Below are 8,907 nucleotides of genomic sequence, written 5' to 3' on the forward strand. Positions count from 1 at the left end.
AGCGAAAAATACACACCACAGTAATGTTAATGCATTTCCATACTATACGATAACAGCAAATTAGGGAAAGGATGGGCGACAAATATATAAAAATTACATAGGTTTCAAAAAACACGACGCTCACCTCTCAAGGCCCGGTAGAAAACTGAAAGCCTCGGCGCAGTCCCGAGATCTCGTGCCCAGCAAATTCCCGCCAAAGTCCCGGTTAATATAATTTCCGGAAAATATAGCAAGGAAGCGCACCACAGCTTCGTTACAAATACATGATTGGCATCATACAATACAAAGCGACACTAAGTAAAGCCGAGATGACAAGGCTTAGGCTTTGCCGAGGGCTGTATCCCGGAACGCCTACATTTTAAAAACATATACCAGCAAGTATGTTGTTATAACTATTATAGTCTGTATCATAAAGGTAATGTTACCTGTGCAAGATTTACCTTGATGTTTTCACCTGGAAAATATTAGTGTATGATACTGATCGATAATATATAGGTATACATGTATGTATAAAAATGCATGTACAAGTTATATGGATAACATGTATTCATCATTAGATAATTTAGTGCAAAAGGGTTTGTTATAAATCACAGTGAATTTTCCATATTTGTTTTGTATAACTTTTGATATTTGAATTGTTCACCCACAGTAATAAAATAAAGAGTGTTACTTAAATTTCAATAGATTGAAGAATTAGGATATAATTAAAGAGATAATGTGAACAGTAGTACGTCGAATCCCAAGCTGCTGATGACCATTTTGAGGTGAGTATATATCCAAGCTACGTGTGCCGTATATAGACACTAATTAAAGAAGTGTCAACATGCAGTGAAGCCCAAGCTGCTGATGCCATTTTGAGGTGAGTATCCAAGCAGCACCATTCAAGCTACATTTGACTTTATATTCACATTTATGCAGAAGATTCATCAGCATAAATAACTTTTTATAAATAAGGGGGGAGTTTGTGATACTGCTGCGTCAGTTGAAACAAACAATTTATTAAACTATATATGTAAAGTCCTAATAAATAGGGAGGTTTTTTTTTCTTATAATTAGATTTTTGATAAGAAATAACGCTTTAAGCTTTTCAGTAAGATTTTTAAATAGTATAGGACTAAATAGCATTATATCACACTACATGTATGTACCACCGCTGATGGTTAGCTTATATCAGCCGACACAAGTGCAATAATATATCAGGTTTATCACCGCCCAGCATTTAGGTTATCGATATTCATAAATCATATGATGAAATGGTTCCATGATATGTCCGGTAGGGGGCCCCCCAACCACTATTGTGGAAACATTTAAGAGCTTATAGTGACCTCGGAGACGGATGACCTTTAGTCTGAACTTGAACGTAAATTTAAGGGTTAAGTACACATGTGAGTACATTTACACACGTGTGACAAAATTTTTCATATATTAATTATCTCTTGTGTACTACTTTAAATACACATATACATATCTACTTTGCACTTGTGACTGGAGAAGTGGTATAATGGTGTCAAAAAATACTTGTTTTTCTTTACGGGACTAGTTACTAACACTACAAATGTACATCACCTTTTTTCCATAAGAAAAATGGCGATAAACTATCGCTCAAGGATTATTATACTTTCTTTATATTGTACTAATATTAACAAATCCGTGAGTCAGAATGTAACTATTTTTATAATCACCAGTCGGTGAACTTATACCGAATACTATCGAACAAAGGGAGGTAATCCAAACTCCGGCCAGAAAAACAGGGCTTAGCCCATCTGGCAAAATTTTTTCAATAAGTTATTTTTCTTTTTTTTTTTTTAACACTTGATAAACCCCCTGTAACGATAACTGTACTCGTGGCATGAGATACAGTCTGATAAATGAACAATCAATGTTGTTTTTTTATCCTACAATTAAACTAAATTTTCTGACATCTTCTCTGTAAATTAACTATTATAACGAACTGATTCATAATAATATGAACGTGGTTTCATCATTTCAATTTCCATAAAACGTATCCCTTATATATCCCAACACCGAATTTCCTCTAGTAACCTGGATAATTACGTTGTAAAATTATATTTGATCGGTTTAGAAGCTACTGGCACACTCTACTTGTTTTTCTTCTATTCGATAAATATAATACATAGGTCTCCCCCCACTGTACAGATGTGGAATAGGGGAGACAACCCTTACATTACACCGGCCAGGATACATAAGGGCAAGGCCCGCCTGGCATTTTTTCTCCAACGATTTTTATCTCTTTATCTTAAAACTTTATAAACATAATATAACTGTATAGTTATATTATTAGTCAACGTTTAACGTGGCAGGTTAAACAGTTGATCTACATAATTGTAGATATATGAAAGAATAAAGCTATTCTGGCTTCTAACGGTTTTTTTTAAAATTAATCTTTCTTATCTTTTCAATTTTTATCCTATTAATTAATTATACAAATAATACGTATCCGTACGTAAAAAAATTAAAGCTGGTTTGTTCCCTACCATTAAGTTACTTTACTAAGTATCAAATAATTATTATTGACGGCGAAGTCATTGGATACTATATTTTTGAATTAATTTTTATAAATAGATTTATATTACAATTTTTGATCAATATATCTAAGTGATTAATACCAATTTTCTTCTATTTTTCATTAATAACGCATACACTAAATATAAATTAAAAGTCAGCACACACCATAGGAACCCCCGGACACTCTATACCTCCGGCCAAATCCGGCAAAAGGTCGAAGTAGTACGTACTTAACGGAAAGCGGTGAAGTCCTCTACTGTCGGGTGTAAACTGGTTGTGCTAGACCCGGGGCACAAAACAACTATTATAAAATACTCCCCCATGAACATCAACATACCGCAATAAAACTACACTTTTTATAAAACAGAATAATTATTTTCAATTTCAATATATACCAATAAAATGTAAATTTTTTTATACACATGTATTTATCAGTAAGCCTTCTTGGCCCCTTTCGGTCGCCCTCCCACGACATAAAACATACTATCACGTGGGACAACGTTACACCTACCACAATAGCGACTGGCGCACATGGGCCCGCCCAACCGCGCCATTATCACCCACCAAGTTCCGATTTATCACTCTTCAATTTGTTCTTGTACAGATTGCTTCATCATGGCAAATGCTCAGTTAGACTTTAAGTTTATTAGAAATAGATTAGGTGGTAATAACTTAGCCTATAATGGCCATTTATATAGAGTTAAATCTTTCCGGGAGAAAGGTAATATCACTTATTCACAGACATATCAAAAATTACAAAATAAGGAAAATGGTATAAATTTATATATACATAATACGTATAAGCATACATGTAAATATTTCTATTATATTGTCTTCAAATTTTTTATTCTAAATTTCAAATTCGATAGAGTAATCGGTGACTTATAACTTTCCTAAACCATTCAATTATGTTCTAATTTTATATTTTTATTTTGTTTCAGGACTTATTGGAGATGCAGCATTGCAGCATGCCGAGCTACGATAAATACCTGCAACGACATCATAGTAGGAATTGGGCGTCACCAACACAATCACCCGGGAATCACGCCGACGTCGTTAGCCGTAAGACATCCTAAACTAGCATCACTGACCGTTGCCAGAGATGAAATTCCGACCAATTCCCAACCATCTACAAACGGAGGAACACTGTAAGCTACGAGACGATGAATGGGATGATTGAAACCAAAGCCTTGTGCTTCTGAGAAGATACCTTAGCACCCTATTACTCGTTCGAAATCGAAACTGTTAACGGAGAGCCAGGGACGTAAAACTGAAGACCCCAAAACTACCCACGGGAAACAACTACAGTGAAATATCGAACTGGAGTGGACGAATGGGCCGAGACTACTACTAGAGAATCGCTTTCATCCAAATGCGATGATGGTGAAGCCATGAGTGCCGCATCCTTTGTCCTTTGCTACATCGGAGGGACCTAGTCTGAGCTAGCTACTGCTGACCCGCATCTCCTGCGACGTGAAACCTCATTCCAATCAGATATATACCAACCATGTAAGATGGATCGAGGATATCCATGTACCCAGTCGTCTACGCCACACCAAACCCGGTAAAAGAGCCATCACTATACACCCCGATTCTTACAACACTCCTGAAGACTATTCATGTCGGACAACAACCCTGCTACTTTCAACCAACCACTGTATTCGTTCGACTTTGGAACAAGCAGTCCACCAACACCATCCGCACCGTCTTGTCTCCCACTACCAACATCAAGGTCTTGCTTCTTCCACTACTCACATAGTATCTGGAGAACAGGCAAACAGAGCACAATGAACTATCAAACTCATTATCCAGCGACATGCGATCGATGCGACATATAGAAAACATGTTCCCCCCCCGCCGCAGTAGCTGCTTGTCCATCCTCTCATTTCCCGCCACCACAAGTCGTAAGAAAGTATGGTTCCAGGGCGCCTGGAGGATCAGTGAAGATGTCGACTTGCCGGTAGATGTTCACCTCCATTCATCACCGACTACGTCGTCAACCAATGGGTAGAAGGAGACCAACATCACTTCAACCACTAATGACACAGAGAGGGAACCGAGGGACAACCCAACAACTTGGAAAGCTTGGCACGCGAAAACTCAAGAAGATCGTACATCAACATGCACATCCAAACGTATTCACTCTTGGTCCAGACCCAAAAACATTCAAGGAGATCCAGTCTATGAATGAGATCACCCGACTTTACAGCGACAGTGCTGGAGGAACCAAACGACCCCGACACCAGAAAGTACCAGAACATCGACCGACGACTCGCCCAACTGAAGCAGAGGCTGGGGAACAACACTATCGACGTCATGTCCTACGCCGACGCCGACGAAGCATCCGAACTCCTCCATTTTAGGTTGAAATACCTTTTAGTGCCTGTTAGTTACCTGTTGCTACATCTTCATACATATAATATATTTTCAGGACAACTGGACACAATAAAATGATAAAAATATTATCATCTACAGATACAATATTTTGTAATGTATGCGAAATTGAGTATTTTTATGAGTGTTAAATTTGTTATAGATGCTTCTCGTCGTGGTATGAACATATTGTATTCTTATCATAGTTTTTTCAATATATTATCCTGTTTTTTAATTATTAAGCATCTCTAGTGGCTTCATATGATGAAATTAATTCCAAAAAATAATTTATTGATGTGTAGTTTTCCTCTTTCGGTGTCTAAGATGAGTCCAATTTAACAAAAAATCAAACATCATATATAAAAATACCATTTGTGAATATAGCCATTTACATGGCGTTTTCATGTAATTTATAGTTTCATTTTTTAAAGAATAATAAATGCCCCAATCTCCATCCAACGCGGTTGTCGTCAAGGCGATCCAATCGCTTCTTACATTTTTATTCTTTGTGTTGAAGTCCTTGCAGCAAAACTTAGAACCAATAGAGATATTAAGGGTATTACAATAGAAAACACACATATTCTCAATTTACAGTATGCTGATGATACTGGTCTAGTGCTAGATGGCTCCAAGGACGTATATGAGACTCATAAATCCTTGATGGCTCTGAGACTTCCTTAAAGGAATCCATATGTGAATTAAACAAATTTTCTGAGATATCTGGGCTTAATATTAATGCTGACAAAACACATGTTATTTGGCTAGGTAGTAAAAAATACAGTGATGAAACCTTCTTGCCAGATGCGAATTTACAATGGGGGTAGAAATAAGTTTACATTTTTAGGCATTGATTTTTCAGTTGACTTAACAGAAATACCTAGGCTGAATTTTGATAAGAAATTAGTAAAACTCAAAGCTTTGATTACATCATGGAAAAGGCGGAATCTAACACCTATTGGAAAAATGAACATTATCAAATCACTCCTTATTTTCCAGTTTAATTATTTTTTTGATCACCCTACCAAACCCATCCGAAAAATATATTGTCCAACTTAACTCTACTATTTTTAGCTTTCTCTGAAACGACAGACCTCATAATCTTTGAAATCTTTGGAATTCTATCACCAAATACTAATCCAATTGATAACGAAATAATCATTATAATAAAACACTACATTTATAGGACTAGATGCTTAAATAAATCTTTAAACCTAAATGCCCTTATTAATACTATAAAGGAACACTTATCAGCTCTGAAATTTTTAAACAATAACAACAATCAAGGGAAAAAACAATTGTTTGAAATTAATTTAAGGAAATGGGAAACCATTATTAGAACTTTAAATACATTATTTTTTTTTCCTTATCTACACACATTTTTCAATTTGATTTTATTAATTAATCTATTATATATACCAGGTATATATATACATATTTACATACACACTACATGCATACACATGTACTTATACATATATCTATATCTATATATACACAATAACCATATTACTATTAACAGATCGTTTAAGTTTGTCATTGACCCTTTCAGTGCCGAATTAAGATATAAATTTCCAGTCAAAATATTTAAATACAATTTCCTTCCTCTAGAGTATATTAAAACTACAATGCTTGAATCTCCCTACCTCCTCTTCCCTCCCCTCTCTAAACCTCTTTTGCTTTGCATCTCCATATACAGTATTCCATTTCTTTTTGTAAATTTTTTTCTTGTTTCTCCATGTATATGCTCGTGTGTATCTGAGTGTGACTTGTGTGTGAATGAAGGTGAGAGTGTGTGTGTATGTGTGAGTGAAAATGTGTTAAGGTGTGTATAAGAGTGTGTATAACGGTGTATGTGTACGTTTATGAAAGGCAATAATGATGATGATGGTTGATGATATGACGATAAGGATGATGTTGATTTTGATGGTAATACTTCTGACTATTAATGATAATGATGTTCATGAGGATAATGATAAGATGCTGATAATGATGATGATGATGATGATGATAATGATAAGATATTGCTACTGATAATGATAATCATGATGATGAAGATAAGATGTTGATAATGATGATGATGATAATGATGATGATAATGATGATTGATGACAAATGATTGCTTTTTATTTTATACTACATGTATATATAAATGCCTTGAAAAATAAACAATTACAAAAAAAAATATATAATGTGTCATTCATATTAGGTTATCATGTAATTTCTTTTCATATCTAGAATTTGTGTTTGTATAATTGAACAATATCATGCTGTTCTAAAATGTCTTGTAATATATATATAAATTCTATATCTACAATGTCTGCCAAAAATAAAATAAGATAATGTAAATGTAATAAATGTCTTAGTTTTCTTTATATTAGTATAGGTAAACTGCAGGTGAAAAAGCACTAGTAAACTACAGGTAAAAAAATAAGCAATACAGGTAAACTACAGGTAAAACTTAAATGATATAGACTATAATTGCTCTCCCTTTGATCTTTAACCTCATTGTTATAGAATGTAGGCGTAGCAGGAACACACCTTGCCGAGTCATCTTGGCTTTCCTTGGCATTAAAGGCCCACTATCCTTTCCGAAAAGCCGACGGCGTTATAATTAATATAAAATGGGAATGTAAAACGAGACCGATAATTTTGAAGGGTCACAAAAATTATTAACTACTCGTTAATATACTACACGTATCATCACCTTCTGAACAATTTTTTCATGAAAATAAATAAAATGTTAATTTTCATAACGCGGGTCGTTTTATGTTTCCCGCCGTCGTCCTAAATACTGCGCGGTAGTTGACTATCGCTGCGCCAGACGGCAAAACAGCGAAATGGCACTCTCCTCTGTTTACGGGAGAAACCATGCATATTTTTGGTGTTGTTACCATCATCTTATGCCATCGATATATAATTTTCTGATGTTATACATGTTTTTAACGAAACCTTTATGTTTTTACTGCGGAAAGGTAGTGGGCCATTTAAAGGGCCACTACCTTTCCGAAACGGCTTTTAATTTTAGAAAATAGGAATGTAAAACGAGATCAAGAATTTTATAGAGTCGCAGAAGTTATTAACTATACGTTTTACTAGCCACACTTATCAATCACCTTCCGAACTGTTTAATTAGAATAATATAAAATGTTAATTTTCATAACGCGGGTCGTTTTAATGTTTTTCCCGCCGTCGTCCCTAAAATGCCGCGCGGTAGGTTGACTATCACTGCGCCAGACGGCAAAACAGCGAAATGAATCTCACTATTATCGTATATTAGACAGGAAATCTTGCATATGTTTGGTGTTGTAACCTCATCTTAAGCCATCGATAATATAATTGCTTTGTTATTAATGTTTTTAAGAAACTTTTAAATTTTCCTCCTCGGAAAGGTAGTGGGCCTTTAAAGTGCCCATTACCTTTCCGGGAGCAAAATCTAATATTGTTTTCTTAAAAAACATTAATTAACAATCAGAAAATGCGTACCGATGACCTAAAATAGAGGTTACGACACCAAGCATATGCAAGATTTCCTGCGTAATATATGGAAAACAGTGGAAGTCAATTCGCTGTTTTTGCCGTCTGGCGCAGTGGATAGTCAACTACCGCTCGGTATTTAGGACGACGGCGGGAAACATAATACGACCCGCCGTTATGTCCAAATCGTTCAGAAGGTGATGATAAATTGTAGTATTAACGGTAAGTTTAATAATTTTTGCGACTCTACAAAATCATCGATCTTGTTTTACATTCGCCCATTTTAAAATTTAAAACCGTTTTCGGAAAGGTAGTGGGCCTTTAATTATCTGGTCCATTTATAGACGGAACAAATATATCTGTAATAATTGTATACTATGTTCGAGACATTACTTTTATAATTCTTATTTAATTTAGACAACCATCGTGTAACAGTAATAATCAGACAATGCATGCGTATATGTTAATTAACGGTACACGAAACAAATGACGGTACATACTAAAAGCGGAATGAAAACGGAACATAGAAAAACA

This window comes from Argopecten irradians, chromosome 7 (assembly GCF_041381155.1).
Source record: "Argopecten irradians isolate NY chromosome 7, Ai_NY, whole genome shotgun sequence".
Taxonomy (NCBI): domain Eukaryota; kingdom Metazoa; phylum Mollusca; class Bivalvia; order Pectinida; family Pectinidae; genus Argopecten; species Argopecten irradians.